The sequence below is a fragment of the Dermacentor silvarum genome, chromosome 4 (assembly GCF_013339745.2).
Source record: "Dermacentor silvarum isolate Dsil-2018 chromosome 4, BIME_Dsil_1.4, whole genome shotgun sequence".
Classification (NCBI taxonomy): domain Eukaryota; kingdom Metazoa; phylum Arthropoda; class Arachnida; order Ixodida; family Ixodidae; genus Dermacentor; species Dermacentor silvarum.
The window spans coordinates 116,849,012-116,875,195 of NC_051157.2; the positions used below are offsets into that span (position 1 = coordinate 116,849,012).

The 26,184-nt window shown below is 46.2% G+C and overlaps 1 protein-coding gene across 1 annotated transcript in view; it reads right to left on the bottom strand.

Annotated features, from left to right (window-relative positions):
• Window positions 1–26,184, bottom strand: part of LOC119448858 (adenylate cyclase type 5-like) — a 741,406-nt gene that overhangs the window by 450,961 nt on the left and 264,261 nt on the right. The gene's annotated exons all lie outside the window — the stretch shown is intronic.

Below are 26,184 nucleotides of genomic sequence, written 5' to 3' on the forward strand. Positions count from 1 at the left end.
TGCCATTGAAGCCGCGATAATATTGAACGTTACGGTAATGATAAGTACACAAATACAATTTTCCCCACTCTAATATTAAAAAATGACTACCGGAAACTGTCTTGTATTTACTTAGGCGAGACTCTGCAATTTTTTTTATACGTCGCAGCCGGTCAATTACGTTCGACGTGTGAGCTGGCCCGGACGGATGTAAAACTTTGTCCCTGTCTATATGGTCCGGGTGGCTCATTTCACGTCATTAGCATCGAGATCAAGACGCCAGAGATCATTTGCGGGCGATTCGCATTAGCACTCGCAAAGGTTAGTCGCCTGCCTGGTTTTTATTAAATTCTCAAATAGCGCTGCTTTCGTGTCGATCAATTATCCTCCCCAGGATGTTCCGTATACACTACGCGGACACAGACTGGACGTCTTAATAATGCTCTGCACGCTAAATACCGTTCCGCTGAAGTTAAAGTAAGTGGGGAATTTTTGTAAGTTTGCTCCACTTAAGTTGGTGTAATCTATGTAGAACGGTATTAGGAGTGTGACGCCATCGCCACTATCTCCATTTTTCACCATACGCCTCCACACGTGAACTCACACCTTTTCTCAATATGTTCTGCATTCGGTACCGGTCAGGCGGAGAAAAACTTGGAGGACGCTTTCGCTTCGCCTTTAAGAGTGGAACGCGATATCATTCAAAGATCCCTGACTGCTTCTCACGATTCCCGGCCATTATAGCTTATGTAACCGTAATTTTTACCTGGACACGCTAGCGGCGAACGCTAAGGCGAGCTTTCTGGTTCTTTTTTGCTTTCCCCCGAACGGCGGTCGTCGCCGCTGCCGCGGACGCGCGGAGGCGAGCGCCATCTGGGTGATGTTGCAAAGAACCGAACGGGGCGCGCCCTTACTGAGACAGACCTCAAACGGCAGCTGGAAAATGGGTTTGTGTTTGAGTTTCCGCGTAACAAAATTGTTTTCTCGCGTATTCAAATTACAATCCGGCGCAATCATGTCGACGCTACTGAGCCACCGCGGAGGGTTGTAAGTGAATGTGTCCAAGTTTATACAGCCGATAAAACTACTATCCTTATCCCGTATAGCTCTCTACTAATTTGTTATCGCAATTGATGCTTCGCCTTTCGGGCGAAACTGCGACTTTTTGTTTATTAGGTGCACCAATGTTAACTTTATAATAAACTGCTGAAATGTGACTGCCACACTGAAATCAGCACTGAGTTGAACCCTGTACGATTCACTATTGCAATCGCGGTTTTCCGTACATTTGCGAGAAAAATATCTGTACGGCTTTCGCACATATGTCCGGCAGACATTTTCCTCTACGATTCCATGTTGCGCACCAGTTTGTGACTTAGTTTGCGCCATCAGCATTTCTTCTTGCACTCGATTTATTAATTTTTTCCCTTGATACATTCGTACAAATTGTATTTACATTTATTGGCACAAAGCGGTATCCGCCTCAACTACAACCATATTTTGTTTCACTTGAATAAAAGAGCCAAGGAATTAATATAACCATAACGAACTATGTCTCATTTTTGGCGCAATAGAAGCAAACCAAACTGAACCAGCATAAGCCAAAGTTGGGTAACACTGTGTGAACAAGGTGCCGATGTTAGCATTTGCGTTTGATGCGATGTTTGTGATTTTCTCTGCTTCAAGCGGGTAAGCTTGAAAAGCACTCTATAGTTAATCTTTTTGCCCTGCTGATTCGGCTCAACTGTTCGTTTATTAAATCATGTATTACTGGATGCACATGTAATGCGTGTAACACATGAAACATCTACTGCAAATTATTATTATTTTTTAATACTTGTGTGAATGTATTCATTATCCTAAAAAATATGTGTGCGCTATTCGGTGTGCTCATTCGACGGCGCGTAACATCCGTCGATGGACCACTTTCGTACGTAGTGGAGTGGGTTGATCTTCAAAAGAGTTTGCTTTCTTTTCATGCAACAAACGGTGACCAAGAAAATGAGAAGTAATGTTTTCAACTGGCCAACTACGATACCTACAGACTATACAGAAGCTGACAAGAGATGTAACAACCCATTTCTGCGGCATGGAAGACTCGTGCACTATACAGTGTCCATCTTCCATTCATAAGGTGTCACATTCAGTGTCGAACGAACACAATGTCGTGCAGAAGTGTGGCCAGAAGCATTCGTTTTAAACTCAAACGTATGTCTCCGGAAAAACTCATTTTTCTGTACGCACGCGTACAATACGACACCCTGCACATTTTGACAGATGAAATTTCTCTGCTTGACAGCCATCGCGAGAAAAGGCAAAGAATTATCATACGCTATCAAGGAGGAGCATGTCACAATGATGGTCCAAGTTTGGAAAACTTAAAAGGAAATACAGCGAGAAAAAAATTACAAAACACGATAGCGCCGTCTTTACTTTCCCGAGAGACCGAACGCTGCAAGTGAAACGTCAGAGGATCTGCACTTGCATCAGCATTGAAAGAGGGACGTTTCACGCGCAGCTTACTCAATTTCTTGTTCTCGTTTTTTTTGTCTCCACTCTGTTCGATCACTTCTTACAGCTCGGCTCTTGTCACTCGTAAGGCTGAAATGCACTATCTCGCTGTTTCTGCAACAGCGAAGAGCTACCGAGAGTATAAGACGAGAATTGCGAAACGTTTCAGCACGAAAGCCTGAGGCTCCGACTCTGTGGGGCGGTTACTACATTTCAGCCATATCTTTTACTTCTGATACGAAGGCGCAAGGATCTTCTACAAGCAGTATGCAAACTTTCAAAGCAAGATTTCTTTTTCCTCTTCCCTTTACATTGAGGGAGCTGGCTGCGCTGCTACTCCTGCAGAGTAGACGCAGCGAGGGATCTCGCCACAAGCTGGCACTAAATAAAAGCATGACATGCCCGGTGGTGGGATTCGAACCAAGATACTCCAGCTCGCTAACCCGATTCTCTAGCTACTGGTGTGCTACTAGACCACAGGTGCATTCACAGCCCAAGTGAATAACAAATCTTGCCGCTCCCATTCCCTAGAGCAAGCTACCGCTTCGAGACGGTTTTCGAGTGCGTGACATTGCATAGCAACAATTTGGTTATTAGCCCTTGCGGCCTTGAGATTTGTTATCCACAGTGATAATTTGTTTATTCGCGATAGTTCGCTTCTTGCCGCAGAAAAATCGGAAATGTACAAAAACTAATAATTTGCCTCCTCCCCCTTTTGTTTGACATCAAATACAGAAAGATTTCCTCAAGTGAGAACATGGTTGTGGTATTTAGGTGAAAGGAAAGTTTGGACTGGCAGTTTATTTCACAGTTATTACACATATAAAAGTTTGGAAAAAATTACATGCCGCACAAAGCTTGACAAAAGTAAGCGAAAGCCTGTCAATTACACAAGTGTAATGCTTTGAAGCCAATTTCTCCGATTGATTAATGATGTGAACAACTCAACATAAACACGATTCACTATCTCTTATTCATTTGTTTGGAGAAATTTGATTTTGATTATTAATGACTACAAATTGCTTTTGTAAGCTAGCTCAAGAAATACAAGCTCGGGCATATACCACGAGAAATATTTGTGCGGAGTAGGCAGCTCAATGAGATAAGGGTTGTTTCCGTTATCATAAGATTACAGGGACCATTTCAGATAACACATACGAGACGATTTTCGTGTGTCTGACACCGAAGCGCTATCTCTTGTTTCCTCAAAATGAATGTCATCGTCCTCCTCGTGTTCATTTCACCTGCGCCTGACATATGTCCATCATCAAGCTCAGCAAAAATTTGGTGGGCGTTCTCAAGAGCGTCGAAATCTAGTCTTTCAGGTCTTCTTCACCGAGTAAAAGAAACGAGGTGTAATTAGAAGAAAGGTAAAGATAAGGTAGAGTGGTAAACCCATACGGGTTTCTCAGAAAGCTAAGCTCTTTGTTGCAGAAAAATTCGTCGTTGAGTTGTCGATTAATACACCCTCGCTCTGCGGTCTGATAACCGCCTGGTTAGCTCAGATGGTAGAACAACCGCCAAAGAAAGGGAATGGTCCCGCGTTCGAACCCCCCGGGTCATGGCGAATTTTTCTTTAACAGCGAAGCCTTCTTCCGAGAAACCCGTATCGGTTTCCTTCGAAGCTACATGAAACACGTCCGGTGGGTGACAATTTTTGTTTTCTGTCATGAACTTTCCCTCACCTTGCGGGCTCCCGCCGAGTTGATTTGCCAGTTAGATTGATTATTGATTATACTACTGACCGTGTCTTTCTTGCCTTAATTATACGTTTTGTTATTCTCTCTTTGGTTTTTAATGAGAGTATAAATATTTTCGTCCTGTTCTAGTCTGACCTTTCATAAGCTTTTTTTGTATATATCATCTTGCTCTTACTTAACTTCATACGGTACAACATGCCGTACTTTTGTCATTGCTGTTCGTGATCAGTAACCCACTTCCCTCTACAATGATATTGAATTAGAGAGTATTTTAAATAAATAAATACATCATCATCATCATCATCATCATCATCAACATCATCAGCCTATATTTTATGTCCACTGCAGGACGAAGGCCTCTCCCTGCGATCTCCAATTACCCCTGTCTTGCGCTAGCGTATTCCAACTTGCGCCTGCAAATTTCCTAACTTCACCATCCCATCTGGTTTTCTGTGGACCTCGACTGTGCTTCCCTTCTCTTGGTATCCATTCTGTAACCCTAATGGTCCACCGGTTATCCATCCTACGCATTACATGGCCTGCCCAGCTCCATTTCTTCCGCTTAATGTCAGCTAGAATATCGGCTATCCCCGTTTGTTCTCTGATCCACACCGCTCTCTTCCTGTCTATCAACGTTAGTCCTAAGATTTTTCGTTCCATCGCTCTTTGTGCGGTCCTTAACTTGTTCTCGAGCTTCTTCGTTAACCTCCAAGTTTCTGCCCCATATGTTAGCACCGGTAGAATGCAATGATTGTACACCTTTTTTTTTAACGACAGTGGTAAGCTCCTAGTCAGGATTTGGTAATGCCTGCCGTATGCACTCCAACCCCAATTTTATTCTTCTGTAAATTTCTTTCTCGTGATCAGGGTCCCATGTGAGTAATTGACCTAGATAAACGTACTCCTTTACAGACTCTAGAGGCTGACTGGCGATCCTGAATTCTTGTTCCCTTGCCAGGCTATTGAACATTATCTTTGTCTTCTGCATATTCATCTTCAACCCAATTCTTACACTTTCTCGATTAAGGTCCTCAATCATTTGTTGTAATTCGTCTCCATTGTTGATGAATAGGACAATGTCATCTGCAAATCGAAGGTTGCTGAGATATTCGCCGTTGATCCTCACTCCTAAGCCTTCCCAGTCTAAGAGCTTGAATACTTCTTCTAAGCATGCAGTGAATAGCATTGGAGAGATTGTGTCTCCTTGCCTGACCCCTTTCTTGATAGGTTACTTTCTACTTTTCTTGTGGAGAACCAAGGTAGCTGTGGAATCCTTGTAGATGTTTGCTAAGATATTCACGTATGCCTCCTGTACTCCTTGATTACGCAATGCATCTATGACTGCTGGAATCTCTACTGAATCAAATGCATTTTCATAATCTATGAAAGCCATGTAGAGAGGTTGATTGTACTCCGCAGATTTCTCGATTACCTGATTTATGACATGGATATGATCCATCGTAGAATATCCCTTCCTGAAGCCAGCCTGTTCTCTTGGTTGGTTGAAGTCAAGTGTTGCCCTGATTCTATTGGAAATTATCTTGGTGAATATTTTATGCAATAATTAAAGCAAGCTAATAGACCTATAATTCTTCAATTCTGTAACGTCTCCCTTCTTATGGATTAGTATAATGTTGGCGTTCTTCCAGCTTTCTGGTACACTTGAAGTCGTGAGGCATTGCTTATAAAGGGCCGCAAGCTTTTCAAGCATGATATCTCCTCCATCTTTGATTAAATCTACTGTTATTCCATCTTCTCCAGCAGCTTTTCCCCTGTTCATGTCTTTCAAGGCCCTTCTAACTTCAGCGCTAGTTATAGAAGGAGCCTCTGTATCCGGTTCATCACTATTTTGAATGAAAGTAGCTTGGCTGTTTTGGGCACTGTACAGGTCAGTATAGAATTCTTCCGCTGCTTTTACTATGTCATCGAAATTGCTGATGATATTACCATGCTTATCTTTCAGTGCATACATCTTGCCTTGTCCTATGCCAAGCTTTCTTCTTACTGATTTAATGCTGCGTCCATATTTTACGGCTTCCTCAATCTTTCCCACGTTATAATTTCGAATATCCCTTACTTTTTTCTTGTTGATTAGTTTTGACAGTTCAGCGAATTCTATCTGATCTCTTGAGTTGGACATTTTCATCTTCTGTCGTTTCTCTATTAGGTCCTTTGTTTCTTGGGAAAGCTTACCTACTGGTTGCCTTGGTGCCCTACCTCCCACTTCAATTGCTGCTTCTGAGATCAACCTAGTTACGGTTTCATTCATTACCTCTATGTTGTCTTTATCTTCCTTTTCTAAAGCTGCATATTTGTTTGCAAGCACCAGCCTGAATTGGTCTGCTTTTACCCTTACTGCCTCTCTCTAGGTTGGCCTGTTTCCTCTTGACTAATTTCACTCTCTCTCTCTTCAAATTGAGAGAAATCCTAGACCTCACTAACCTATGGTCACTGCACTTAACCTTACCTAACACTTCTACATGCATCCTGCACTATGCTTGGATCGGCAGAGAGTATGAAATCTATTTCATTCCTTGTTTTTCCATTAGGGCTTTTCCAGGTCCACTTCCTGTTGCTGCGCTTCCTGAAGAAGGTATTCATTATTCGGAGCCTATTCCTTTCCGCGAATTCTACTAACATCTCTCCTCTTGCATTCCTAGAATCGATGCCGTAGTTGCCAATTGCTTGCTCACCAACCTGCTTATTCCCCACTTTTGCATTGAAGTCACCTATGACTAAAGTATACTGAGTTTGCACTTTTCTCATTGCTAGTTCAACATCTTGATAAAACTGTTCTATTTCTTCATCATCGTGACTAGAGGTTGGGGCATAGGCTTGTACTACCTTCATTTTGTACCTCCTATTCAGCTTTACTACGACGACTGCTACCCTCTCATTAATGCTGTAGAATTCATCAATGTTGCCCGCTATGTTGTTATGCACTGGAAATCCTACCCCGGATTCTTTCTTATCTGGAAGACCTCTGTAGCAGAGGACGTGGCCGTTAGTCAGCACTGTGTAAGCCTCACCAGTTCTTCTAACCTCACTAAGGCCAATAATATCCCAGGAAATGCCTGATAATTCCTCAAATAGTCCTGTTAAGCTATCCTCACTCGAGAGGGTGCGCGTGTTGAACGTTGCCAGGCTCAGTTTCCATTGGCGGCCTGTCTTGACCCAGAGATTCTTAGCACCCTCTGCCGCGTAGCAGGTCTGACCGCCGCCTTGGTCAGGTGCTCCGCAGCCACTGGGAACTGAGGGCCATGGGTTAATTGTCGGAGTCATGAGGGAGGTAGTGGCCGAATACTGCACCAGGGAGGCCAATTCCTGTTCTGGTGAGGGAGTGACTTTGATGAAGCTTAGTGGGCCTTCCGAGTTTGGTTGCACCTGAACTAGTATAGCCCCACTAGCTCTCGGCGATATATTTCTTTTTCTTGCCGGTGTCAGGCACCACTCCATGCCTGAAAATGTGGTGGACTGGAGTAGGATTCGAACTTACGACCTTCAGATTTGAAGCCGGGTATTCTACCTCTGCTCCACGCCACCACTAATATATTAATACGACACCACTAATAAATACATTAATAAACAAATAAATATTCTTCAACCACCAGCAGTTTTTCAACGTGCACGCAATGCACAGTACACGAGTGATATTTTTTTTTTTCATTCCGAGCCCATTGGAAGGCGGCCGTGCTGTTACCGGGAATCGAACCCGGCTTCATTCCCAGCAGCAGAACGCCATAGCCACTGGGCCACCAGCCCGGCTATTTTACAATCAAATCCCGCGAATTCATTCCACGATCACCATGCTCTCGAAGTTTCCATGCGTCGCTCGTGTAAGTTACCCTCGCCCCTTCCCCCCCCATCCTCTCCCTCCCCCTCTTCAGAGTGGAAAGCCTGCAAACCAACTTTTCCATTAGTTTAAGCGTCCGCGGAACGCTAACTACACGGTGTAGAAGTGAAGAGCGCAAGCCCTTAATTTTGCAGGCCCCTATATTTCAGCGGCCTGTTAACCCTAGTCCCGTATACGAGGTAACGCTTTTCTAATGAGATAGCACCTCGACAGCGCTGTGCGAATATTGTTGCCGAATCGGCACGATCGACCTCACATAGAACGCTAAACGTCGAGTGTGGGCTCTCTCATACACATTCCCTGCATGTATAGGGAGTCGCGCGTAGTTATTGCCGTGGAAGTCGTTACGGGCTCATCAAGACCGCATTATCGGAAGAAACAAACTACGAAACAAAAAAAAAAATGTTCTAATGGTCTTTCGAACTTTACCCGCTCGGGAGTATAGATGAACACAGTCGGGGAGAGCGAGCGAAATAACTGCCGAGTAAGTAAGCCCGCCTTTCTGGGAAATAGGTCAAAGTGTGCGTCGAGGACAACGTTCAGACACTCGCAGAGATCTCCACCGGTCCGCACCAATAAGCTTGCTGCGCCGAGGCATTGCATGAGGGTTAATTAATCGCATCGCGAGGTGAATAATTACTCATCATGCAGTGCCTCACATCCAGGCTTTCGAGGTGCAATAAAAACAATTAATTAAATGTGATCCCTCACTGATTATTAAACATTATCACCTGAAACCACACATGCAGGGAAGCTGCCACTAAGGCACAAGTAGATGTTGACAGTGCAACTGCCTCTCTGAAGTGCAGTAAATGTATTCTCGCGAGTGGAGGAGGAGAAATGAACGTTTATTGTGCGAAACTGCGAGAAAGTGTTCTTTCTTCGCCCTAGGTGGGCGGATCATTTAGTCCGGGTAGCCGTTGGCTAATGCCGCAGCCCACGCCCGGTCCACCAGACTTCGCTGAACCTCCAGGTTCGGTGCCGTTAACATTTCGTCCCACGGTTCTTCGATGGCCTGTAGCGGTTCTGAGGCTTCATCTTGAATGTTTTTCTCGCGGTGTGGGCACACCAACACCATGTGTTGGAGGGTGTCTGGTACATCACAATATCGGCATAGGTATGATGAGAATTTGGTGGGGTGCATCCGGTGCATGATAATTCCATGGACATATGTATTCGTTTGTCGTCTTCGCGAGACAATAAAAATAATTAATGGGGTCCTAAGTTGCCCATTTCCGTTTTTTATCAGTGTTATGCTATTTGTTGTGTTTTTTATCTGCTTAATTGTGTTTATGCTATTTACTGTATGATATTGATTTGTATTACTCGAATTATTATGTAATTTTCCTACACTTACAATGTTGCATTCCGGTGTTTCAACCGTACGCTCTTTGGTGTATATTGTTATACCTACATTTCTATGTTAATTTATGCTATTTGCTTTCGGCGTGCGTCCCATTTATATTCACTGCTAGTTTATTAGTGCTATTCACTGCTAGTTAGGCCCGATATTATTCGCCTATATGTATTTATCTCGCTCTTTTTGAGTGTGTGTGCTGCCTCTCTCCCAGTAAAGGAGGGGGGGGGCGTCCCGTCAAGCTGTCATTTATGACAGTCAATTCTTGTGGGCCTCACGCATCACACAAAGGGCCACTTGGTGACAACTAAGTTCCGTGTTTCAAAAGCTGTACGCGCGGTACACCACGAACACCGTGGCTGACTTTCGTAATTACCTTTAGACAGCTTGAGTCCTTCAGGATGCATACCTGTATCCAGGTATGTGACAGTTCTTGCATGCTGCCCCCGTTTAAATGCGGACATCGCGGCTCCGCATTCAAAGGCTGTGGTCCGTGTACTCAGCAGCACACTACTACCGTGCCCATACTTTTATTGCGAGCAAATAACACTTACTGATTTATTACTACGCTGCCTTTTCTTCAGTCACCAAGAGTCACCATGGACGGGCGCCGTGCTTGTAGAGGGACTCGTTGACAGCGGTGTCGAACGGAAGAAAAAGAAAAAGTGGGCACTCGGAAGCTTTAGCTAATCATGAAAAAATAAATTAAATAAAATAAGACAGAAAACGAGAACAAACGAAAACGAAGTTAGTTTTGCTAAGCACAAACTGTGCAATACAATCTCCTTGTGACCTTATCGATCACCAGCCTTAAAAATCAGATATTCAAAAGCAAATATTTCAAGCTGCACAGTATGTTTACTAAAATTGCAAGTACTTAAAGAAAAGTTAGAAATGCTGTGGAAGACGACTCTGAGTTAACGCAGTTACCCAATTCCATCTTTTCGCTTTACTTGCACTTTCATTTATATCTATCTCAGTTATTCTCGTCAAATAGTTGACACATCGTTCCTAAAAAAGAAAAAAAAGAAGAAAAGAAAAGGAAAAAAAAGATAAGCAGTGCAATTAATTTGTTACTTTGGAACTAGAATTGGTGAACTATCTCCACTGTAGAAACGGTTTTAGGCGCAAAATAACACACGGACGAGCGCAAAACACACGCACGAGCGCTTGTCCATGTCTATTATTATTCTGCGTCCTCTTTTGCACGTAAACGTTACTCGCCATGTACCAACTAGTCCGATAGCAGAGGTTACTAAGTTTACTACGTTAAGGCGTCTCACCACTCGCTTTGTGAACTTGAGCAAAAAGGCTCGGCAAATGATTCAGGTACATGTTTAAATAACAGCTAAGGGTCCTGATGCTCGTGTAGTGTGTTTTGAGAGCAGTCCTGACTGAGTAAAGCAAATGTTCACTTGCTGAAACTTAGGAACGACCTCATAGACGACTCAGCTGAGAAAGAATATCTCCGTTTAGTTTTCAAATCACAGGTAGGGTATACTAACTCTTTGTGTGGAGTTTGTGTGCGTGTGCGTGCGTGCGTGCGTGTGCGTGCGTGCGTGTGTGTGTGTGCGTGTGTGTGTGTGTGTGTGTGTGTGTGCGTGCGTGCGTGCGTGCGCGCGTGCGTGCGCGCGCGTCCTTCCTTGGACGTATTGATGTTCTGAAAACGACTCCCGTATCTTCATTTTTAATTACTGCAGTCTCAGTAATGCATTGACGAGGGAATGCACTTTTCTTTTTCTATGTGAACCGTCCTCCCGCTAGAGACATTGGGTATTAAGGGATCAGGAAAGCATGCGACACTGTATCGTCCACGTATTGCAGCAGTGTTGCTCGAGCCTAATCTCCGTTATCCGTGTTCTACCTTGCTGTGGTTCAGCTATTACTGATAAAGCTTCGCTGAGCAGCTCACCTCTGCTGCTACTCGCCTGACGACGCAGAGACAGCGTTCGATATTCGAGCCTGCACCGTATGTATAGCCTCGGGAAATGTACCTTCAACTGATTCCACGGTAGAGCTGCTCGTCTTCGGGCCACGACTCGTGGGATCTTAGCACCATCCCACTCCTAAGTCATTAAAGACAAACACACTTTACGCGTAGAATGTACCGAGAAAAAGAGCAGGCGCAAAAGGGTTGGGGAATGGTGCGTATTATCATGAAAACAACGGGAAAGACACGAACGGATGCGGTAAAGGATGCATGATTTGAATGGCAACTGAAACTTTAATTTTGCATATGGCAGGCACGTCTCTCTCCCCTGGGAGAGCACTCTTCTGTGAGAAAGTGGCGATGGTGGCAATAGGATGGTGGTACATATAGGGTGACAAAAAAAAGATTACCGATGACTTCGTTCCCAAGCCAGATATTATGGTGACTCCGCCTACACAATTGTGTAAGCGGAGTCGAGAGCAAATTCGAGAGCAAATTCTGGTCTTAAGTCATGGCGACTTTATAGCTGACTGTTTAATAGATTCTTCAAAGTCGGTTCAAGATGTGTCCGCGCACTGAGTGATCTAGCCGAGAGAGGAATTTTTCATGACGACTCAGCGGGGTGCGCGTTTTCATGGCTCTGGCTGTACTTTTAAAGACATTTCCTTCGTTTCGCCGCCTTTGTTTAATTTATATTTTCGTTTGAAGTTTTTGACGGATATACGGATGGCTTCGAGTCAAAAAGACTAAAGGCAAAAGAATGCCTGAGGCTGTAATACTGAAAACACAACACATTGTAATCTCCAGTTATACCCGCATCTTGCGTCCGCTGTTTTCCCCGCGTGCCTGCGAATTCCCTAATCTTATCCGCCACCTAATCCAATGTTATCCTCGACTGCGTGTTCCTTTCCTTGGCATATATCAGACCACCGGTTATCATCTCTACGCAATGCACGATCTGCCGACCTCCCGTGCTTCCTCTTGATACCATCTGGAATATTAGCTTCATTCGCTCGCGCTCTACTACATACCTCCATTCTTCCGTCACTTAACAGTGACCGCAAAGCGATTAAAATGTAATTATTGGGTTTTACAGTGCCAGTACTACGATGCGATTATGAGGCTTGCGACAGTCGGGGACGGTGGATTAATTTTGACCATTTGGGTATGTTTAACGTGCACATAAAGCCAAGTATCCGAGCATGTCTTCATTTCACCCCGATCGAAATCCAGCCGCCGTGGCAGGAACCGAACCCGTAACTTCGAGCTCAGCGGCGCAACGGCATGGCCACTAGGCTATGCCGCGGCGGGCGCTATAACCGGAAAGTAATTAGGATAACATTGATTATAAAACTGTGTGGAATCGACACAAGCATTTTACGCAGAACCAAGGCCACCGCGACTTGCTGGTAGTTCCAGGAACTATGTTGTCACCTTCGCCGATTGAGGCTTCCGAAGGAACTCACGTCACGTCGGTTCCTTGGTGGTATGTGTGTTATCATTGGACGCGCAGCTACTTGCACATGAGGTCTCTCAAGGAAGGCAAAAGGCAGCGAGGCCGGCTCTTGTGGCGCGATTTACGCCAGCGACCGTTATCGCTTGCGCTGCGTAAAGCTGCTGTGACACTTTTTAAGCGGTAGCACACTAGGCTAAATGTGCTGTTCGTTTATACACGGCATGTTTGGCAGCCCTGCAAATCAGGTCACGTAATTTTTTTGCCATATTTCGCGGGATTTCTTTATGACCCAGACGAAAAGTAATACGTATAAAAAAGAAGTTACTGCATTAGAAGTTTCCTAGAACGTACTGCCACTTTCTCAGTGGAAGTTTTGCGCTAAAGTTAATGCCTACCAAGTTGATGAGTTATTCCTGGCTATATATGCAATTAAGCAGAATAGGGAAAAAATGGAATGATTTGCTCCATACAATAGCCAACAACAGGCGTCTGGTCGCAGCCTCCTATATTGCCTCGACATATTTTTAAACCCTGGATAAAAGTGGCTCAAGCAAACTGTAGTTACCAACAAGTGCATTGAATCTGCATAATTAATTTTTAATGAGGTCGTTCTCACTAATGCAAATGTTGGCCCAAACGACGGTAAAAGTTGCATCAAAGGTGTTTAGCAATGTGATCATCATCTTCTCCATCATCGGCCTTCACTGCCGGATGCAGGCCTCTGCCATCCATTTCCCTATCTTGCGTCAGCCTACCGCTCATGTTTGCAAGTTTCCTAATCTCATCCCACAGCCGTCTACGACTTTCTTTTCCTTTATTTGGGGTCAGTTTCGTTACTCAGAAAGGCCGCCGGTTACCTGCTCAACGCCATTGCATGATCTGCCCAGTTCTCCTTCCTAATGTAAACTAAAATATCAGCAAGATATGGAGATGGGTAGAAAGATATCGAGGCCAATTTGACCGAGGAAAAATTCACACGAGGCCTATGAATAAGCAACGCGGATGCTTAAGCGTTAGCTCTGTGTGCGGGCTAGGCGTTTACGCTCTTGATCTACAGCTAGCTCGCCGTATCGCTTGAGAGCTAGAAGGCCCTGCGACCTCCTTGAGAATTAAATTCACAGGATGTTTCATAACATCCTTTACGCTGGTACGCTTGGCACTGGTGCGCCTGACTTTTCATAAGACTCTTTCGAATCTGCAAACGTTCTGGATTTTCCTCCCGTGTTTTATCTGGGTGCTGCTAGTTTTATTTCTTTGTGTGTCTCAGATTCAAAGTCAGCTGAGAGTCAGCGCTTGACCCTTGTACTTCCCTTCTCCTTCGTCCAACTTTGAGCGTGGCACAAACTTCAACTTTAACGCCTACCAACTCCCGCAGTTTTCCATCCTAATGTTTTATACCATTCCGGTTTAAGCTACTACGCTCCTCGTGGTGCTTCACTGCTCGCCGGCTTTCAAAGCATACAGTGGTGCAGCTAGGCACGCAGCAGTTCACCGATCGAGCCACGATGGATGGATGGATGCTAGGAGCGTCCCCTTTGAAACAGGACGGTGAGTTGCGCGACTGAGCTTGTTGTTATATTGCCGCCGCCGCTCCCGCAAGCGCCCTCTGGTTAATGCCACGAAAAGAAACTAATGCCACCGACTCACGAAGAAAATGAAAGGCCAGGCGTGGCCGCACTGCGAAAAACTTACACGATACTGCGGACACAATCGGAGGGGTTCCAACAGTTTCGCCACCCGTGACGCGAGTGATGATGATGATTTAATGGTATCCCCTTTGAAACGAGCCGTTGACAAATAATCACCTAGCCTGCTTGATTTAATGAGGTAAGTTATACATCTTTTTTATTCTAGCATTTTTTCATAGATCTCCTTAATCCTTTCTTTTTCTTTCTACACTTCTCTATCTACCTTAGTACCGCTACCTATGTCTGTAACAGATCCGGTTGTATCCATCTTTCTCCTTCCTCTCCACTTCCTTCCCGCTTTCCTCCCTTGCGTGCGCGACATTGAGCCGCGATTACCAGCTCACCCTTGCACGCCTTCACTCGCACATACAGCATACGGCGCGCGGCGACCATTTTATCGCCCGTGGACATTATGCGGAACTTCACAGCGACGGCGCCTGCAGAAGTGCGCCTGAAGTGTCCATATATTTGCTGTCACAGTCAAATTCATTTTAAAGGGGCGGAAACAGAAACCACACAGAAAACACGACGCACGAAAGCGCCAAAATGTATAGGAGGATGCATAATAATCAGCAACCTTGGTTCTCCAAAAGAAAAGTGGAAAGATACCTATCAAGAAAGGGGTCCGGCAAGGAGACACAATCTCTCCAATGCTATTCACTGCATGCTTAGAAGAAGTATTCAAGCTACTAATTAGACTTGGAAGGCTTAGGAGTGATGAGGATCAACGGCGAATATCTCAGCAACCTTCGGTTTGCAGATGACATTGTCCTATTCAGCAACAATGGGGAAGAATTACAGTAAATGATTGAGGACCTTAACCGAGAAAATATTAGAGTAGGGGGGAAGATTAATTCGCAGAAGACACAAGATAATTGTTCAATAGCCTGGAAAGGGAACAAGAATTCAGGATCGCCAGTCAGCCTCTAGAGTCTGTAAAGGAGTACGTTTATCTAGGTCAATTACTCACAGGGGACCCTGATCATGAAAAAGAAATTTACAGAAAAATAAAATTGGGTTGGAGTGCATACGGCAGGCATTACCAAATACTGACTGGGAGATTATACCACTGTCGTTGAAAAGAAAAGTGTACAATCATTGCATTCTACCGGTGCTAACATATGGGGCAGAAACTTGGAGGTTAACAAAGAAGCTCGACAACAAGTTAAGGACCGCACAAAGAGCGATGGAACAAAAAATGGTAGGCCTAACGTTCAGAGACAGGAAGAGAGCGGTGTAGATCAGAGAGCAAACGGGGATAGCCGACGTTCTAGTTGACATTAAGCGGCAAAGATATAGCTGGGCAGGCCATGTAATGTGTAGGATGGATAACCGGTGGACCATTAGAGTTACAGAATGGATACCAAGAGAAGGGAAGTGCAGTCGAGGACGGCAGAAAACTAGGTCGGGTGATGAAGTTAGGAAATTTGCAGGTGCAAGTGGAATCAGCTAGCGCAAGACAGGGGTAATTGGAGATCACAGGGAGAGGCCTTCGTCCTGCAGTGGATATAAATATAGGCTGATGATGATGGTGATGATGATGATGATAATAAGCACCACCAACTTTTCCAGCAACAATACCTTTTGAGTTGATATATGAAATGGCAACAACAACAAATGCAGCATGATTAAACTGGTCACTGTGAGCGGGGGCGCCTTCTACACATCATAAAAACCTTCCTACATGACAAGATGCCTTCGATTGCCTTCGATGTAAAAAAGGCGGTATTCATTGAACAGTTCCATTTCACGTATCTGAGAAGCGTAGAGCAGTTTGAATGGCTCAACAGCGTGCAAAGTAGTTCGTGCATTACATGCATTCCTGCAGAGCACGGCGATTGACTCGCGGTCCATGAAAGGTTCATGTGACGGGCTGTTTATTCAAACCTTCATGGCATACCGTCAGCACTGATAACTCTCTTTCTCTAGCCTTTCCGCTATCTCATCGCAGAGTATAGCAGACTTGAAGGGTCAATCTCTGAACAACCTTTCTGCCTTATTTTAAATAAATTTCGCCTTTCCTTCTCCTCCAGGGTGGCTGTAAGCGGAAGCTCCAAACGCAGCGGCACAAACAGACTTGCCACTTGTGCTCCGAGTAGCGCTGCTGGCAACAGGCGAGATAAATTGTATATGCGCTCGACAATCCCTTCGCCAAACACTTTGGGGACCACGCTTGCCTTCTTCCACTCCAGTTTGGGTAATACGGACCCGTCTTGGTTGCTGCCGTCTCGTCAAACGCTCGGGGGCTACGCAAACCTGACGCCTCGCGCCCTATAACGGAATGCCTCCACACACGTGCCGGCCAGCAGCAACGCGTGTTTATCCCGCCGTCACGGCGCCTGGTCGAATCGGTCATCCCTCACTGCATTATTGAATGGTGGTGGGCGGGCAGGCAAAAGGGGGGGGGGGGGGGGGGGGGCTGGCCAGATGCTACCAAGGCCGGCCGACCGACCGAGCAGACGTGATGGTCAAAGTGCGGCCGAAATAACACGTTCTGAACGACCCCCTCCACGATTTCCCAGGGGCTTCGATCGCCGATGCCGGAAACGTCTACGGCGCACAGTTCCAGGCCTTCCCAATATGTGGCACCGGCGGGGTTGGTATCGACACGAGCTTCGCATCGAGCAACATACGGTCCACTTTATTTTGCCGGCCAATATGCGGTACTAAAGCTATTATGACGTCTGGAGTCGAAACGCCAGCACTGCGGCGTGGTGTATGGTGGCTGTGTGTAGGGGTATGTCCATGTTGTATCATGTGGAGATTTATGGCAGAATTGCGGTCTGGTGAGGATATGATGTGACCTTGTTTGAAGCTGAGTGGTGGGGTTAGGTGCTCACTGGCGTCGGCGTGCAGCACCGAATCAATTAAGAGATCGGTTGGCCGTTGTATAACTCGTACGCTGGGATGACCAACCAGTGACCGCTGACAATATTGGCACGCCAAAAGAACGCAGGTGAGGTTGTACCTCAACCTGTGAAGGAAGATAGCGCCGGCGCCTAAGTGATCAAGCGGCCTTTGCTGATTGAATTTCGTTTTTTTGTTTTTTTAATTTTTTATGAGTGCGTAGGAGAGTTTGGCATTGCGGTCACAAGCAGCAGCTTCTTTTCTTTAGGCCAAGCAATGTATCGCAAACATAAACCTGCTCTTTTAAGCCGCAATGATATTAAAACGTCTGAACGCACTTGCACCGAGTTTACAGAAAGTTCAAACAGGCGTGTTTAATATCGTGACACATAACATTTGTACAGTGTGTTCTAAGATCTTGTCATCGGCATCCTTGCTGGGTCTATTCGCCACGCTCAACGCCATAAAGCACCATATACATCAATGCGACATCGTGCACTCCGCTTCTTCATTTGGAATGCTCAAACCTTACTCTTTTGGATTACCCCGTCCAGGCTACCTTAATTGCCTGTGATTTCAATACTTTCGAGAGGCAACGCACTTGCAGACTTTCTGACGGGGCCCGCCGCTTCTGATTATGATAACCGAAGCTGCCTGAATTCATTCCTGGACATGAAATATTAGCGTTGCTGTGGCGGCAAGATCAGTAATAAAAGGTCAGTATGGAAATGTCACCGAACACTGGAGCAATGTTACATGAGGCTATCCTGCCAAGCGAATGGATCGAAGGCCGTACAAACAGCACTCGTCTTAAAAGAATAGATAACCGTAAGTAACTACTATTCCACAGGGAGGCACTAACAACTGTCAGTTGAAAGTCTGTCTGTGCTTATTGCGGACTCATTTCAAAAATCACTACGTCGCAGTGGATGAGCATTACCTGCAGACACACACCGCGCAAGCGCATCACGAGACCGAAGTTTATGAAAGTAGCGCCAAATGTGGTACAACATTAACCATTTCTCCAAACAAACAAGCCAGATGATATTGGTGATAATAAGAAATGATAGCGTGGTCTCTAAGCCGTAACTATAAGACTTCGTGGAGTATACGCGTGGTGCATGCTATAGAGGCGTAGCAGTGCATGATGATTGATGATGATGATGATGATGATTTATTGGCATCCCCTTTGAAACGGGGCGGCGACAAATAGTCACCTAGCCTGCTTGATTTAATCAGGTATACTATACATGTTCTTTATCTAGCATTTTTGTATACCTCTCATTATTTTTCTTTTTCAAAAATTTACCTTGTACCGCTGCCTATGATTTTAAGAGATCAGGTCGTATCCATCTTTTCCGTGCTTTTTTTCACCAGTACTCTAATCGTCTCTTGCTGATCTCTACGGCTGATCTGTTTATGTTTCCTTCCACTTTAAACCCAAGCGCTTCTGGCATTTGCACGTTACCTACGGTTCTCGCTGGGTGGATCCCGTCGCATTCCATTAGGATGTGCTGAGTGGTCTCTGGATCTTTACTGCAGCATACACACGTCTCATCTAGTTCCGAATATTTGTTCCGATATGTTTTCGTCCTTAGGCAACCGGCTCGAGCCTCAAATAGAAAGGCACTGCCCTTTGTGTTATCGTACAGATTTTACCTTCTAATTTCTTTCTTCTCATTCTTGTAAATCTCCATTGTCCTTTTCGTTTCCATTCTTTGCATCCAATTCACGGTCTCTATTTCTCTCACTTTCTTTCTGATGACCCCTGGTTGTCTATTTACAGTTTCGATTATCCTGTACTTGGTTGACAACTTCCTTGACCTCTTCCTCCATTCTGTGTCCACGCTTTTCATGAAGAGATACTTGTGCACTTTAGCCGCCCATTTATTTTCATCCATGTTCCTGAGCCTTTTTTCAAAACTAATTTTGCTTTGTGCTTCTCTGACTTCAAAAGAGGCCCAACCCATGTCACCCTGCACTGCCTCATTTGTCGTATTACCGTGTGCTCCCAAAGCCAACCGGTCTACTGATCTTTGGTTAACTTCCAAACCCGCCAATATATCTGATTTTAAGCATATAATGGCATTTGCGAATGTTAGCGCTGGCGCCATTACTCCTTTCCAGATTCCACGCACCACCTCATACTTATTGTGGCCCCACAGTGCACTACGCCTATAGAGGCGCCACCTAGCGGGCGCTATCAAAAGTACGCTCGAAATGCAGTAGTAGACGACTTCGCAGCAAGGATGCTTCAAGTGCCTAGGCGAAGTTTCATACCGGCTCATCGGCCTAAATCTTAGGCGCCCTGTGTAACTACCCTTCTTTTCGTTTTTGCAAGTGATTCCACGAGGCTAAATTATGGCAAAATAAAGCACGAGCGCGGCGAAGGAACAAACGGAGAACATCGACGAAGCGTCGTCAAGCGACCGCGCTTTACTAGTCGGAAGAAGAAGAGAAGGAATATTTTTCAAAACAAATAGTAAACAAAAGAAGTGGCGGCAATCGTACATGCGAACGGAAGGCGATTTCGTTGGAGGGAAGCGACACCGATGGCGCAGTCCCCAAGCAGCATGGAATAACATGAATCCAACCATTCCAAGTCAAAATTCTTCTACGGATAAAATACAAAGATTTTATACGCCTCTGAGTAATATGATAAAGACGCTGTTGAGTGCATTGCTGGATTCCGAACACGTAAGTGCAGAATTACGGAAGTAAATACGGATTTAGGAGCTCTTGAACCCATTTGGCAATGTTCGATGGATCTCTGCAGCCTTTCCATTCTAACAGCTGCTCAGATTCCTGTAGCTTTAGAAACAACAACAGGCTCCTTTTTTTGTTTTTTTTTTTTTTTAGAGGAAAGCGCGAGCATGAATTGAAGACAGCGAAACTACGCTCCTCGTATGTTTGAAAGAAACCGAATAAGTAGCTACAAAAGTTCTGGGAGCTCGTGGAGCCGCGTTTCTTTGAAGATATCATATCGTATTGTTATAACGGTTGCCTTAAAAATAAATTTTCCGTCTTTTTTTTCTTCTCTTGAAAAAACCGAATCGGTATCTATCGCCAGCCCCAGGGGCGCCGCATTATTGCTATAGCATCATCAGTGCTAAACAAGCCGTCAGTTCAACATTTTTCACATCGCTTTTAAACTGGCGCCCAGATTTGGGAGCAAAGGCCTTCTTGCTTTCAGAAAAGCGTAAGCTGCGGAACATGCGCTTTCGACAACGCAATCTCGTTTCCCATAAGGACGGATAAACAAGAATGAATAAGGCCCGCATGCGCAGACGCAAGGCGGAATAACACAGCCTGAAGGAAGAATTCCGCACAGGAGTTATCTCGGGAACGTGCTCGCGGCCGTGCGCGGGGCGCGCGGAAAATACTTTTCCGAGTGAAAGGCACATTCTTCGAACCACTTGAATAGACCACGCACAATACCGGGGCTCATCAAAAGGACTTCTTTTTCGCCTCCCTCGCACGCAATGCCATTCGCGTAGTTGTCGTTACTTTTGCTCGCTATCACTGCACGAACAGCCGTATGCTCGCCGGAGCGCCGTTCTTGCGATTAAACAGGTAAGGAAAAGAGAAAGAGAACGAAAGAGTAAAACAACTGATCGCGGACATCTGGTCGGGTCTGCTTTTCTCGCGAGGGCTTAACTAGCGCTTAACCCCACTGTCTAACGTACGTCAGCACGAACCAAAGAATAAAAAAAGAAGGAAATGGAAAAGAAATAGGAATTTTAAAAAATGGGCCGGGTGTACGCGCGGGGACCTAAATGAGGGGGAAAGAATAAAACCGGTGCTTCCTCAGTTTCAGAGCGTGACTACGTTCATTCCTCTGTCATACCTGCTATTTCTCTTTCTGCCTCGTCTAGTTTTTCGGGCTTTTCTGTTTGCCGACACTCGGCGAAAACACGATACGGCACTAACCCAACCGTTCCAGTCAACATTAAGAAAGAGCGTCAGACTGTGCGTGTGCGTGCGTGTGTGTGCGTGTGTGCGTGCGTGCGTGCGCGAGAAGGAGCGCTTAGGGTCGTCTTCGGACCGGAAAACCCTCGTGCCCCTCGTCCATCTCCGAATCGGAGCCGCCGATGCAAAGACGGAAGAGCGAAGACAACACGAGTCAAGCCAAGCCTCGGAAACCTAAGGCACGGCCGGCGGCCCTATGCAAACACGCCGCGTCCGCCGCTGCCTTCGAGAAAGGACCGAGGCGAAACAGAAAGTGAGAAAACGAAATCCTCTTTTGACAAGCAAATGGGCTCGGCAGGCCAGCTCGCGCTTCTCTCGCTCCTACGCCGCGCGTGCGTCCATCAAGATTGCCCACGCTCTCTCCCTCTCACTCACGCTTCCCACACCCACCACCACCGCCTGCCTCTCCTATACCCCAACTCTCTTTGCCACGAAATCAGGAAAGGACAGGCGCGCTGAGACTCGGCAGAGCGCTCGCTATAGCTGTTCCGCGAGGCGAACGCTTTCGCAGGCAGCTAGTTTTCGGGAGTCGAGGCCATCCGCGCAGTTCGGTCGGTGCACAAGCTGGCACGCTGCTTTCCTCGCCTCATTACCGGAGGAACGCATTCGCATGCAAAGTTAACGCTTTGCGCAAGCTTTTTTTTTTTTTTTCGAGGACGGTTGGAAAATGGGGAACGGGAGAAGGAGGAGTCCTGGTTGCTGGAGGAAGTCGTGGAAGTGGAAGAACGGACGCAGGCAAAAGCATTCAGGAAGGCTATCTCGAAAGACGTGTAACTCGCTAATTATTTCGTGCCCCCAAAAGAAAGATTGCTCTTCACGAACCGCCCTTCTCTCGCGGCACTTTCTTGAAGCGCTCTTATTTTTTCGATGTTCTTTAGTTTACGTGGAAGTGAAGCCGGTTAGCAGCCAGCTTGAATACGAAGGCACCCATTGGGCACGAGATCAACGCGGTTTTTTTCTATACAAATCCGCAATGCTTCGAGGAAGCTTTGAGCCACTCGTTGCCTATGTGGGAAGTTTCAAGCCCATCAACTATATACCACCAGTCAAACACTTTGGCTATCTTTCGGTGCTGCCGGACAGAGTTATTATGGATCACTACCTTATACAGCAACGAGACATGAAGGTGGTGTCGGGAGCAGCATAAACTGTGCCCCTGGCAGCTACCAGGTGTCTCAGAACGCTGGCGTGAGAAGGAAGGCCACCAGCGGCGTTGCAGGCATCATTATCCATAGAAAATGCACCAGAGGAGACCAAAGGAAAATCATGGCCGTTTGTAGCATGAAGTTTGCTGTCTGTTCCACCAAGACGCACACACCTGCGCAGCAGTGACGCTAATGTTTGTGAGCACTATAGGCTCATACCAGCCGCGGAAGGTGGGTCATAGCTGGCTCCACTGTAGAACCGCTTGAGCAGAATCTGACGGTGCGCGTCCAATTGGCTTCGTCACTTTCGCACTCAAACGTACTGCGCGGCTCTTTCCGTCTCTCGAGACCCCCTAACGTTTCTAAACCACGAGGCGCGAACAGCGCATGCGCCGTCGATACTGCGACAGCACGGCGGTGACCGCGTGAACGCACCTCGAGCGTGCGTGTAATTGCTGCAACCACATCAGAATTTACGATAAACGAAACGGAATATGTTCACATTAATAAAGACCTTGAGGCAGGCCCAGTGGATCGCGAAAACGACAGTAATGCTTACGCAGCCTCCTCATCTGATGGCGAGTCGCGTCGATGTAGCGAAATAATCACTTCCGACACACGCTGAGCACGTGGGATAGTGATAATCTAAGCTGACAGCACTGGCACAGAATTTGACAGAGTCCGACAGGTGGCGCTGGTTCCCACAGTTGTCACAGACTACAATGTCGAAACGCGTAGGCATTGGTTAGCCCCAAGCTCAATTAGTCTGCGCAAAAGCGTCTTGTCTCTTAGGATAGTCTTGATGTAAACTGCTGGCTTAAGGTCTAAACCAGGGAACATAGTCGGGCATGTGTTAAGTTCTGTCAATTACACTGAGATATCATGTACTTACGCGCGTAAATGCGCAGCTCTCTGGCAGCGTACGTATACGTGACAGCAGGACTGGCAGACGCTGGTCTATTTTATGCGGCTAACAACTATAGAGCCACTTGATCAGCAAGTTTTCTGCTAATAATGTCGCATAACGACTTGGTTCCAGCCAGGGGGCGAATGGTGTTCCTAATGTCACAGCCCCATTGTTCATGCGGACCCTGCGGCAAGGCTGATAGCGATCGGTGCAGTGCATGCTTCAAGTCAAATAAAATCAAGCGTTTGCGTTTTTTTATTGTACTTTTTTGCCGTTAGTGAAAGGCAGTGCGCAAGGCAAGGCTGCAAGTTGTGCAGCTGTTGATGTTGTCGATAGAACCTTGCGGGATATCTCACCATTACGCGTACAGGTGAGTCGCCATTGCAGAGGAAGACCAGGTGTAGTGCGATTTGTAAAGGAAGCCGAGTCCTCAACTAGCATAGGCCACATTAATCAGATTAAAACGTTTCTCCATTTTCAGTCCAAGAAATGCACTTGTTTCTTTCAATCATTTCAATCAATCAATCGTTTCAAATCAAGCAACTCACGTAGCACCGAAAACTGTTGCAACAATCTTGTTGCGTGCTCAAATCCCACCTAAAGTCGTGACAGAGTACACTAATTATCTTACATACATTACAGCGCTCGATGCTTCATTGACTGCACGCAAATTGTATTCACGAGGTTAAAGTCGTCAAAGCGATGCCGCAGTGGAATTCATAAATACACGAAATTGCTTATACGTCAGCGAACCATTGCGCGTGCTTCAAATGACATCAAAACAAACTGCAGTGAAACATCTTTAGCGCAAGTCCAAAATGCTACAACACAATCTAGACCTGTTCTTGGCTGTACTGGCGCATATTCACTGGGCACATTTATTCTAAGGTATTTCGGATGCTCTCAGTAGCCACTTGAATAATACAGACCGGAAGATGCCCATGCATCTCCCGAAAAAAAAAAGTTCTTCAACAATCCATTTCCTAATGCTTTCTTGATTCACTCGAAATGGGCAATAAACCTGGGCACGAAGGAGCGTCCCTTTGTTGCACATTTCAAAGACACAATAGCTGAAAGCTCTTAATGTCCGCCTCGAAACCATCCGCGCAGAAACTGCTGGAAAATCTTCGCGAAACTCCGGAGCTTCGGCTGACTGCACACAACACAAGTCGCCTATTTTGGTCAAAAAAAAAAAATAAAAAAATGCGGAACTGCCTGCGCGGCCATAAAATGTCGTCATATTTTTCTCTCCATTGCAGCCAACCGTGAGCAACAAAAGGACTGAGCGTTATCCGAGGCGCCCCATCGCAGCGAGGCACAAATCCAACTCGGAAGCAATAAAATGTCGCTCCTCTTTTAACCTTCCGCTATATACACAAAGACCGCGCGAGCTACTCCGTCGTGACGTGTACGACGCACGCGTTTTTACGCATGCCACCAGCACAACACTAACCATAATATTCTAACTATACTAAGCCGTATAGGAGAAACGGCGTGAGAACATTCATCATTTGATGCGACGGGGGCCTAGCTCTCCGAGTCACTTAATGTTGGCTCAACTGGGGGTATACTTTCGCGCGCCGTAAATGACATCTCCGCGCGCGCGAGATGACTTACCCGAGAACGTCAAACAGGGAAAAGAGGGAAGGACCGCGAACGAAAACCGCAATAACTCGACCGGCGTGCGACTCTCATTTGCTTAAAACGCCTCCGCAAAGTCCTCGCCGCAGGGCAATATTCCCTGCGGCTGCAGAGCGCGTGGCCATAATCGCGAAGCGCGCGACTTCTCGCCGAGCACTCACCCTGCGTCGCGGAGATAATTTAATTGCGCGCGCTTCGTTAACTACGCACGCACTGACCTGTGCAGCGTGGCGGCTGAAACCGAGCGCAGCACAGCTCCCCTAAATCCACGCCATTGCTAGAAAAAAAAAAAAAAAAAAAAAAAAAAAACGGAGTACCGTCGCCGTCCTACAGGTTGAACTCAGGACAGTGTACTGGGTGCTCATTATTGCGGAGAGTGGTTGGGGTTCATTGGTGGGCCATTTCTAAGCGGTGCGCTCATGAAAAAAAGTATACGGACCACAATCTCGCTGAAAAGAAACTTTACTCATTCGTAACGGAAAAGTGTAAACTTAAATTGACGAGTGCACTAAAAAGTTTGCAATGCTAAGTTTGGACACCAGTCCTCAATTTCTAGTTACAGTCATAGACGGAGAAAATGTCCAGCGACGATTACGATACTCCCTAATACGAAATTTGAGCGCAGCTGTATACGTGTTTTCATTTCGCGATATATTGGGTGGCGCAGACAAAATGTCTCGTGCAGGACGTTGCAAACGGAGCGAAGTGTGGCGCGATTGCCTCGATAATTGGGAGATCGCGAGAGGAAGCGCGTCGGTGAAGCGTGTGTGCGATTTGTAGCAGCCGCCGCAGAGAAACCTCCACTCATGCAGCGCTTTGTTTCCATGCAGACGACGTGCGCTACTCTGGCGTCATCCCGTAGCCATCGTCGCCGCAACGCCCCTCGTGCGCGGCAATTAGCTTTTCTTCTGACGCGTTCGTCCTACCCTCCTCCACTTTCCGCCTCATGGTTCCGCTGCACCCTCCTCCTCGTGCTCTCTTGCTTGCAGCCATCCCCGGCTGCGCTCCCCGTTCACTCTCATCTTTCGCTGTGCTCGTTCGCTCGGTTACGAGGTAGGACGCCAACGCCAACGGTCCCCGCAGGAACGGCCGCCTATGAGCTGCGCTCTAAACAAAATATCGCCTGTATTGCGGTATATCAAGTCAGTATACATGGAGACGAAGAAAGGATAGTCAAAACAGAGCGATATGAAAATTCACT